Consider the following 12,360-nt stretch of genomic DNA (forward strand, 5'->3'; position numbering starts at 1 on the left):
ACAGTCTACTATCAGGGTAGTGACCATGCTGGAGGTGTGTTACTCTACAGTCTACTATCAGGGTAGTGACCATGCTGGAGGTGTGTTACTCTACAGTCTACTATCAGGGTAGTGACCATGCTGGAGGTGTATTACTCTACAGTCTACTATCAGGGTAGTGACCATGCTGGAGGTATGTTACTGTACTCTACAGTCTACTATCAGGGTAGTGACCATGCTGGAGGTGTGTTACTCTACAGTCTACTATCAGGGTAGTGACCATGCTGGAGGTGTGTTACTCTACAGTCTACTATCAGGGTAGTGACCATGCTGGAGGTGTGTTACTCTACAGTCTACTATCAGGGTAGTGACCATGCTGGAGGTGTGTTACTCTACAGTCTACTATCAGGGTAGTGACCATGCTGGAGGTGTGTTACTCTACAGTCTACTATCAGGGTAGTGACCATGCTGGAGGTATGTTACTGTACTCTACAGTCTACTATCAGGGTAGTGACCATGCTGGAGGTGTGTTACTGTACTCTACAGTCTACTATCAGGGTAGTGACCATGCTGGAGGTGTGTTACTGTACTCTACAGTCTACTATCAGGGTAGTGACCATGCTGGAGGTGTGTTACTCTACAGTCTACTATCAGGGTAGTGACCATGCTGGAGGTGTGTTACTCTACAGTCTACTATCAGGGTAGTGACCATGCTGGAGTTATGTTACTCTACAGTCTACTATCAGGGTAGTGACCATACTGGAGATATGTTACTCTACAGTCTACTATCAGGGTAGTGACCATGCTGGAGGTGTGTTACTCTACAGTCTACTATCAGGGTAGTGACCATGCTGGAGGTATGTTACTCTACAGTCTACTATCAGGGTAGTGACCATGCTGGAGGTGTGTTACTGTACTCTACAGTCTACTATCAGGGTAGTGACCATGCTGGAGGTGTGTTACTGTACTCTACAGTCTACTATCAGGGTAGTGACCATGCTGGAGGTGTGTTACTCTACAGTCTACTATCAGGGTAGTGACCATGCTGGAGGTATGTTACTGTACTCTACAGTCTACTATCAGGGTAGTGACCATGCTGGAGGTATGTTACTCTACAGTCTACTATCAGGGTAGTGACCATGCTGGAGGTGTTACTGTACTCTACAGTCTACTATCAGGGTAGTGACCATGCTGGAGGTATGTTACTCTACAGTCTACTATCAGGGTAGTGACCATGCTGGAGGTGTGTTACTCTACAGTCTACAATCAGGGTAGTGACCATGCTGGAGGTGTGTTACTGTACTCTACAGTCTACTATCAGGGTAGTGACCATGCTGGAGGTATGTTACTCTACAGTCTACTATCAGGGTAGTGACCATGCTGGAGGTGTGTTACTCTACAGTCTACTATCAGGGTAGTGACCATGCTGGAGGTGTGTTACTCTACAGTCTACTATCAGGGTAGTGACCATGCTGGAGGTATGTTACTCTACAGTCTACTATCAGGGTAGTGACCATGCTGGAGGTGTGTTACTCTACAGTCTACTATCAGGGTAGTGACCATGCTGGAGGTATGTTACTGTACTCTACAGTCTACTATCAGGGTAGTGACCATGCTGGAGGTGTTACTCTACAGTCTACTATCAGGGTAGTGACCATGCTGGAGGTACGTTACTCTACAGTCTACTATCAGGGTAGTGACCATGCTGGAGGTATGTTACTGTACTCTACAGTCTACTATCAGGGTAGTGACCATGCTGGAGGTATGTTACTCTACAGTCTACTATCAGGGTAGTGACCATGCTGGAGGTATGTTACTGTACTCTACAGTCTACTATCAGGGTAGTGACCATGCTGGAGGTGTGTTACTGTACTCTACAGTCTACTATCAGGGTAGTCACCATGCTGGAGGTATGTTACTCTACAGTCTACTATCAGGGTAGTGACCATGCTGGAGGTGTGTTACTCTACAGTCTACTATCAGGGTAGTGACCATGCTGGAGGTGTGTTACTGTACTCTACAGTCTACTATCAGGGTAGTGACCATGCTGGAGGTGTGTTACTCTACAGTCTACTATCAGGGTAGTGACCATGCTGGAGGTGTGTTACTCTACAGTCTACTATCAGGGTAGTGACCATGCTGGAGGTGTGTTACTCTACAGTCTACTATCAGGGTAGTGACCATGCTGGAGGTGTGTTACTGTACTCTACAGTCTACTATCAGGGTAGTGACCATGCTGGAGGTGTGTTACTCTACAGTCTACTATCAGGGTAGTGACCATGCTGGAGGTATGTTACTGTACTCTACAGTCTACTATCAGGGTAGTGACCATGCTGGAGGTGTGTTACTCTACAGTCTACTATCAGGGTAGTGACCATGCTGGAGGTATGTTACTGTACTCTACAGTCTACTATCAGGGTAGTGACCATGCTGGAGGTGTGTTACTCTACAGTCTACTATCAGGGTAGTGACCATGCTGGAGGTGTGTTACTCTACAGTCTACTATCAGGGTAGTGACCATGCTGGAGGTGTGTTACTGTACTCTACAGTCTACTATCAGGGTAGTGACCATGCTGGAGGTGTGTTACTCTACAGTCTACTATCAGGGTAGTGACCATGCTGGAGGTGTGTTACTCTACAGTCTACTATCAGGGTAGTGACCATGCTGGAGTTATGTTACTCTACAGTCTACTATCAGGGTAGTGACCATGCTGGAGTTATGTTACTCTACAGTCTACTATCAGGGTAGTGACCATGCTGGAGGTATGTTACTGTACTCTACAGTCTACTATCAGGGTAGTGACCATGCTGGAGGTGTGTTACTCTACAGTCTACTATCAGGGTAGTGACCATATTGGAGGTATGTTACTGTACTCTACAGTCTACTATCAGGGTAGTGACCATGCTGGAGGTATGTTACTTTACTCTACAGTCTACTATCAGGGTAGTGACCATGCTGGAGGTGTGTTACTGTACTCTACAGTCTACTATCAGGGTAGTGACCATGCTGGAGGTGTGTTACTCTACAGTCTACTATCAGGGTAGTGACCATGCTGGAGGTATTACTGTACTCTACAGTCTACTATCAGGGTAGTGACCATGCTGGAGGTGTGTTACTCTACAGTCTACTATCAGGGTAGTGACCATGCTGGAGGTATGTTACTGTACTCTACAGTCTACTATCAGGGTAGTGACCATGCTGGAGGTGTGTTACTGTACTCTACAGTCTACTATCAGGGTAGTGACCATGCTGGAGGTGTGTTACTGTACTCTACAGTCTACTATCAGGGTAGTGACCATGCTGGAGGTGTGTTACTCTACAGTCTACTATCAGGGTAGTGACCATGCTGGAGGTGTGTTACTCTACAGTCTACTATCAGGGTAGTGACCATGCTGGAGTTATGTTACTCTACAGTCTACTATCAGGGTAGTGACCATACTGGAGATATGTTACTCTACAGTCTACTATCAGGGTAGTGACCATGCTGGAGGTGTGTTACTCTACAGTCTACTATCAGGGTAGTGACCATGCTGGAGGTATGTTACTCTACAGTCTACTATCAGGGTAGTGACCATGCTGGAGGTGTGTTACTGTACTCTACAGTCTACTATCAGGGTAGTGACCATGCTGGAGGTGTGTTACTGTACTCTACAGTCTACTATCAGGGTAGTGACCATGCTGGAGGTGTGTTACTCTACAGTCTACTATCAGGGTAGTGACCATGCTGGAGGTATGTTACTGTACTCTACAGTCTACTATCAGGGTAGTGACCATGCTGGAGGTATGTTACTCTACAGTCTACTATCAGGGTAGTGACCATGCTGGAGGTGTTACTGTACTCTACAGTCTACTATCAGGGTAGTGACCATGCTGGAGGTATGTTACTCTACAGTCTACTATCAGGGTAGTGACCATGCTGGAGGTGTGTTACTCTACAGTCTACAATCAGGGTAGTGACCATGCTGGAGGTGTGTTACTGTACTCTACAGTCTACTATCAGGGTAGTGACCATGCTGGAGGTGTGTTACTCTACAGTCTACTATCAGGGTAGTGACCATGCTGGAGGTGTGTTACTCTACAGTCTACTATCAGGGTAGTGACCATGCTGGAGGTGTGTTACTCTACAGTCTACTATCAGGGTAGTGACCATGCTGGAGGTATGTTACTCTACAGTCTACTATCAGGGTAGTGACCATGCTGGAGGTGTGTTACTCTACAGTCTACTATCAGGGTAGTGACCATGCTGGAGGTATGTTACTGTACTCTACAGTCTACTATCAGGGTAGTGACCATGCTGGAGGTGTTACTCTACAGTCTACTATCAGGGTAGTGACCATGCTGGAGGTACGTTACTCTACAGTCTACTATCAGGGTAGTGACCATGCTGGAGGTATGTTACTGTACTCTACAGTCTACTATCAGGGTAGTGACCATGCTGGAGGTATGTTACTCTACAGTCTACTATCAGGGTAGTGACCATGCTGGAGGTATGTTACTGTACTCTACAGTCTACTATCAGGGTAGTGACCATGCTGGAGGTGTGTTACTGTACTCTACAGTCTACTATCAGGGTAGTCACCATGCTGGAGGTATGTTACTCTACAGTCTACTATCAGGGTAGTGACCATGCTGGAGGTGTGTTACTCTACAGTCTACTATCAGGGTAGTGACCATGCTGGAGGTGTGTTACTGTACTCTACAGTCTACTATCAGGGTAGTGACCATGCTGGAGGTGTGTTACTCTACAGTCTACTATCAGGGTAGTGACCATGCTGGAGGTGTGTTACTCTACAGTCTACTATCAGGGTAGTGACCATGCTGGAGGTGTGTTACTCTACAGTCTACTATCAGGGTAGTGACCATGCTGGAGGTGTGTTACTGTACTCTACAGTCTACTATCAGGGTAGTGACCATGCTGGAGGTGTGTTACTCTACAGTCTACTATCAGGGTAGTGACCATGCTGGAGGTATTACTGTACTCTACAGTCTACTATCAGGGTAGTGACCATGCTGGAGGTGTGTTACTTTACAGTCTACTATCAGGGTAGTGACCATGCTGGAGGTATGTTACTGTACTCTACAGTCTACTATCAGGGTAGTGACCATGCTGGAGGTGTGTTACTCTACAGTCTACTATCAGGGTAGTGACCATGCTGGAGGTATGTTACTGTACTCTACAGTCTACTATCAGGGTAGTGACCATGCTGGAGGTGTGTTACTCTACAGTCTACTATCAGGGTAGTGACCATGCTGGAGGTGTGTTACTCTACAGTCTACTATCAGGGTAGTGACCATGCTGGAGGTGTGTTACTGTACTCTACAGTCTACTATCAGGGTAGTGACCATGCTGGAGGTGTGTTACTCTACAGTCTACTATCAGGGTAGTGACCATGCTGGAGGTGTGTTACTCTACAGTCTACTATCAGGGTAGTGACCATGCTGGAGTTATGTTACTCTACAGTCTACTATCAGGGTAGTGACCATGCTGGAGTTATGTTACTCTACAGTCTACTATCAGGGTAGTGACCATGCTGGAGGTATGTTACTGTACTCTACAGTCTACTATCAGGGTAGTGACCATGCTGGAGGTGTGTTACTCTACAGTCTACTATCAGGGTAGTGACCATATTGGAGGTATGTTACTGTACTCTACAGTCTACTATCAGGGTAGTGACCATGCTGGAGGTATGTTACTTTACTCTACAGTCTACTATCAGGGTAGTGACCATGCTGGAGGTATGTTACTGTACTCTACAGTCTACTATCAGGGTAGTGACCATGCTGGAGGTGTGTTACTCTACAGTCTACTATCAGGGTAGTGACCATGCTGGAGGTATGTTACTGTACTCTACAGTCTACTATCAGGGTAGTGACCATGCTGGAGGTGTGTTACTCTACAGTCTACTATCAGGGTAGTGACCATGCTGGAGGTGTGTTACTCTACAGTCTACTATCAGGGTAGTGACCATGCTGGAGGTGTGTTACTGTACTCTACAGTCTACTATCAGGGTAGTGACCATGCTGGAGGTGTGTTACTCTACAGTCTACTATCAGGGTAGTGACCATGCTGGAGGTGTGTTACTCTACAGTCTACTATCAGGGTAGTGACCATGCTGGAGTTATGTTACTCTACAGTCTACTATCAGGGTAGTGACCATGCTGGAGTTATGTTACTCTACAGTCTACTATCAGGGTAGTGACCATGCTGGAGGTATGTTACTGTACTCTACAGTCTACTATCAGGGTAGTGACCATGCTGGAGGTGTGTTACTCTACAGTCTACTATCAGGGTAGTGACCATGCTGGAGGTGTGTTACTCTACAGTCTACTATCAGGGTAGTGACCATGCTGGAGGTGTGTTACTCTACAGTCTACTATCAGGGTAGTGACCATGCTGGAGTTATGTTACTCTACAGTCTACTATCAGGGTAGTGACCATGCTGGAGATATGTTACTCTACAGTCTACTATCAGGGTAGTGACCATGCTGGAGGTGTGTTACTCTACAGTCTACTATCAGGGTAGTGACCATGCTGGAGGTATGTTACTCTACAGTCTACTATTAGGGTAGTGACCATGCTGGAGGTGTGTTACTGTACTCTACAGTCTACTATCAGGGTAGTGACCATGCTGGAGGTGTGTTACTCTACAGTCTACTATCAGGGTAGTGACCATGCTGGAGGTATGTTACTGTACTCTACAGTCTACTATCAGGGTAGTGACCATGCTGGAGGTGTGTTACTCTACAGTCTACTATCAGGGTAGTGACCATGCTGGAGGTGTTACTGTACTCTACAGTCTACTATCAGGGTAGTGACCATGCTGGAGGTGTGTTACTCTACAGTCTACTATCAGGGTAGTGACCATGCTGGAGGTGTGTTACTCTACAGTCTACTATCAGGGTAGTGACCATGCTGGAGGTGTGTTACTCTACAGTCTACTATCAGGGTAGTGACCATGCTGGAGGTGTGTTACTCTACAGTCTACTATCAGGGTAGTGACCATGCTGGAGGTATGTTACTGTACTCTACAGTCTACTATCAGGGTAGTGACCATGCTGGAGGTGTGTTACTCTACAGTCTACTATCAGGGTAGTGACCATGCTGGAGGTGTGTTACTCTACAGTCTACTATCAGGGTAGTGACCATGCTGGAGGTGTGTTACTCTACAGTCTACTATCAGGGTAGTGACCATGCTGGAGGTGTGTTACTCTACAGTCTACTATCAGGGTAGTGACCATGCTGGAGGTGTGTTACTCTACAGTCTACTATCAGGGTAGTGACCATGCTGGAGGTATGTTACTGTACTCTACAGTCTACTATCAGGGTAGTGACCATGCTGGAGGTGTGTTACTGTACTCTACAGTCTACTATCAGGGTAGTGACCATGCTGGAGGTGTGTTACTGTACTCTACAGTCTACTATCAGGGTAGTGACCATGCTGGAGGTGTGTTACTCTACAGTCTACTATCAGGGTAGTGACCATGCTGGAGGTGTGTTACTCTACAGTCTACTATCAGGGTAGTGACCATGCTGGAGTTATGTTACTCTACAGTCTACTATCAGGGTAGTGACCATACTGGAGATATGTTACTCTACAGTCTACTATCAGGGTAGTGACCATGCTGGAGGTGTGTTACTCTACAGTCTACTATCAGGGTAGTGACCATGCTGGAGGTATGTTACTCTACAGTCTACTATCAGGGTAGTGACCATGCTGGAGGTGTGTTACTGTACTCTACAGTCTACTATCAGGGTAGTGACCATGCTGGAGGTGTGTTACTGTACTCTACAGTCTACTATCAGGGTAGTGACCATGCTGGAGGTGTGTTACTCTACAGTCTACTATCAGGGTAGTGACCATGCTGGAGGTATGTTACTGTACTCTACAGTCTACTATCAGGGTAGTGACCATGCTGGAGGTATGTTACTCTACAGTCTACTATCAGGGTAGTGACCATGCTGGAGGTGTTACTGTACTCTACAGTCTACTATCAGGGTAGTGACCATGCTGGAGGTATGTTACTCTACAGTCTACTATCAGGGTAGTGACCATGCTGGAGGTGTGTTACTCTACAGTCTACAATCAGGGTAGTGACCATGCTGGAGGTGTGTTACTGTACTCTACAGTCTACTATCAGGGTAGTGACCATGCTGGAGGTATGTTACTCTACAGTCTACTATCAGGGTAGTGACCATGCTGGAGGTGTGTTACTCTACAGTCTACTATCAGGGTAGTGACCATGCTGGAGGTGTGTTACTCTACAGTCTACTATCAGGGTAGTGACCATGCTGGAGGTATGTTACTCTACAGTCTACTATCAGGGTAGTGACCATGCTGGAGGTGTGTTACTCTACAGTCTACTATCAGGGTAGTGACCATGCTGGAGGTATGTTACTGTACTCTACAGTCTACTATCAGGGTAGTGACCATGCTGGAGGTGTTACTCTACAGTCTACTATCAGGGTAGTGACCATGCTGGAGGTACGTTACTCTACAGTCTACTATCAGGGTAGTGACCATGCTGGAGGTATGTTACTGTACTCTACAGTCTACTATCAGGGTAGTGACCATGCTGGAGGTATGTTACTCTACAGTCTACTATCAGGGTAGTGACCATGCTGGAGGTATGTTACTGTACTCTACAGTCTACTATCAGGGTAGTGACCATGCTGGAGGTGTGTTACTGTACTCTACAGTCTACTATCAGGGTAGTCACCATGCTGGAGGTATGTTACTCTACAGTCTACTATCAGGGTAGTGACCATGCTGGAGGTGTGTTACTCTACAGTCTACTATCAGGGTAGTGACCATGCTGGAGGTGTGTTACTGTACTCTACAGTCTACTATCAGGGTAGTGACCATGCTGGAGGTGTGTTACTCTACAGTCTACTATCAGGGTAGTGACCATGCTGGAGGTGTGTTACTCTACAGTCTACTATCAGGGTAGTGACCATGCTGGAGGTGTGTTACTCTACAGTCTACTATCAGGGTAGTGACCATGCTGGAGGTGTGTTACTGTACTCTACAGTCTACTATCAGGGTAGTGACCATGCTGGAGGTGTGTTACTCTACAGTCTACTATCAGGGTAGTGACCATGCTGGAGGTATTACTGTACTCTACAGTCTACTATCAGGGTAGTGACCATGCTGGAGGTGTGTTACTCTACAGTCTACTATCAGGGTAGTGACCATGCTGGAGGTGTGTTACTCTACAGTCTACTATCAGGGTAGTGACCATGCTGGAGGTGTGTTACTCTACAGTCTACTATCAGGGTAGTGACCATGCTGGAGGTATGTTACTGTACTCTACAGTCTACTATCAGGGTAGTGACCATGCTGGAGGTGTGTTACTCTACAGTCTACTATCAGGGTAGTGACCATGCTGGAGGTGTGTTACTCTACAGTCTACTATCAGGGTAGTGACCATGCTGGAGGTGTGTTACTGTACTCTACAGTCTACTATCAGGGTAGTGACCATGCTGGAGGTGTGTTACTCTACAGTCTACTATCAGGGTAGTGACCATGCTGGAGGTGTGTTACTCTACAGTCTACTATCAGGGTAGTGACCATGCTGGAGGTGTGTTACTCTACAGTCTACTATCAGGGTAGTGACCATGCTGGAGTTATGTTACTCTACAGTCTACTATCAGGGTAGTGACCATACTGGAGATATGTTACTCTACAGTCTACTATCAGGGTAGTGACCATGCTGGAGGTGTGTTACTCTACAGTCTACTATCAGGGTAGTGACCATGCTGGAGGTATGTTACTCTACAGTCTACTATCAGGGTAGTGACCATGCTGGAGGTGTGTTACTCTACAGTCTACTATCAGGGTAGTGACCATGCTGGAGGTATGTTACTCTACAGTCTACTATCAGGGTAGTGACCATGCTGGAGGTGTGTTACTCTACAGTCTACTATCAGGGTAGTGACCATGCTGGAGGTGTGTTACTCTACAGTCTACTATCAGGGTAGTGACCATGCTGGAGGTATGTTCCTCTACAGTCTACTATCAGGGAGCCAGGCTGCTCATGCTCCTCTAACCTGTGAGAACATCCTTAAACCCCTACAGATGTTCTGGTGAGCATCTACACTGTCTAGTTCACTTTATATCTATAGCGATCTTTCTGTTGGTCTGTGTGTCGGTTGTTCGGTCAGTCCGTCACTGTGTGTCTGCCTGTCTATATTCATTCGTAGTCTGTCTGCCTGTCGATTAATTCCTAGTCTGTCTGTCTATATTAATTCCCAGTCTGTCTGTCTATATTAATTCCCAGTCTGTCTGTCTATATTAATTCCCAGTCTGTCTGTCTATATTAATTCCCAGTCTGTCTGTCTATATTAATTCCCAGTCTGTCTGTCTATATTAATTCCCTGTGTGTGTGTCTGTCTGTCTATATTAATTCCCAGTCTGTCTGTCTATATTAATTCCCTGTGTGTGTGTCTGTCTGTCTATATTAATTCCCAGTCTGTATAGAGCTCTGTCCAGAATTCTCTGAACAACTGGCTTCCAATGATAACTATTCCAGGGACCCGTTGGTCTGTATGCAGATACAGTCCCAGTGATGATGAAGATCACAGATGATCTCATTGAGAAGTTGGATGTTGGTAATGTTCAGTTGGGAATCTGGTTGACTGGATTACTGTAAAAGTACTATGAGACGTTTTTAAAGGGGCTATAGAATAACTATCGTTAAAGTAATGACTCGGGACGTCGGTTATAAGATTAAAGCGTATTTGAATAACACTTCACGTTACATTTGACCACGTTTAGATTCTATAAAACAATAAAAAATAAGTTGCTAGCGAAAGCTACGCTTATCACCCGTCACTTGCTAAGCAGTGGAGCATTTTCGTTCTCACTTCCACTTCCTGTCGCAAAGCATTCTGGTAATTGCAGTCTAAGACGCAATATGCAGAACTAGCTCCATCATCGCATGACTGTACCATCTGAACCACTGACATATATTTTAAATAACTAATGTTTTATTATTTTTTTTCAGCTGTTTTGAAGCTGGTGTACAAAACCGAGAGTAAAAAAAAGATGCCTAAATTTACGGACGGGAAGCAAGGGAAATGGCGCAGATCAGACTTGCGTTCAACCAGAAGACACATCTCTATAACTCACGTGAATTTTGGTCGGGTCGCCCACAAAGCTACATATTGCACTTTTAATTAGTTCGTGAGGAAGAGAACTCCAGACCGATATTGAGAAATGAATTTGTCAAATTACCTGGGTGTGTCGTGGATGTTGGAAATGTTAAAAGGTACAGTTGGGTATCTAGTGGACTGGATTACTGTGAAGTTCCATGGCTGTGTTTACACTGGGAGCCCAATTATATTCTTATTTCTTCTTCACTCATTGGTCTTTTGCCCAATCAGATAAGATCTGATGTGATTAGTCAAAAAGACCAATTAGTGGAAAACAAAAATATCAGAATTGGGCCGCCTGTGTAAACACACCCTAAAAAACATTTTCGAATCACATTATTCTAGGTGAAATAGGCCCCCAGACACCACAGGAGGCTGTGTGACGGGAGGAAGGATGATAGAAATGTCTGGAATGGTGTGAAAGGAATGAAAACCATATATCTAATGTGTTTGATTCCATTAATTCTGTCCTCCCCAATTGAAGTGCCACCAGCCACCTGTGCCGCACACACTCAAGTTGTAGAGCTGATGTAGGCCTACAAAAGGTAACTCATTTGAATCAAGTTATTCTAGATCAGCCTTTTTCAAACCTCTCCTCCGGGACCCCCAAGAGGTCCATGTTTTAGTTTTTGCCCTAAAATGAAACTAATGAACTCTATCATCAAGCCACAGATTATTTGAATCCGGTGTGTTAGTACTAGGGAAATTTTATTTTATAATACTTTTATGAAAATGTTTGTGTCTACATGCCCGTGGACTACAGTTGAAAGCTAGCTAGCTGGCTAAATCTGGCACATTTACAGAAACTTTGATTGATGTGCAGAATCTCTGTCAAATACATTCTCAATAAATGGAATGGAATGTGTTTATGTGAGTTGGTCTTTAATACGTGTGATTAGTTCAATGTTACGTCATATGCTACAGATTGTAATCAGTTTGTTTTGGGTTGGTTTGCAGAATCATTGTATATCGTTGGTTTACCCATCCTATCATGTTACCACAACAACACAGATATGACCGTCTGGCTTCCTTCTGCCAAACCTGGTTGTTGTCACACTGCCCTCTGCTGGTAGCACTGCAAAACATCACTCAATCAAATCCTGAAATAAAATATAAATTCGCTTTTACCAGATACATTCATATTCTATGGGCTGAACACCTGCATGAAGTGTATGAAGACTTTATATGACATAAATATGAGCATATAATTTTAAAACCTATATACGTG

The sequence above is a fragment of the Oncorhynchus mykiss genome, unplaced genomic scaffold (genome assembly GCF_013265735.2).
Source record: "Oncorhynchus mykiss isolate Arlee unplaced genomic scaffold, USDA_OmykA_1.1 un_scaffold_212, whole genome shotgun sequence".
Taxonomy (NCBI): Eukaryota; Metazoa; Chordata; class Actinopteri; order Salmoniformes; family Salmonidae; genus Oncorhynchus; species Oncorhynchus mykiss.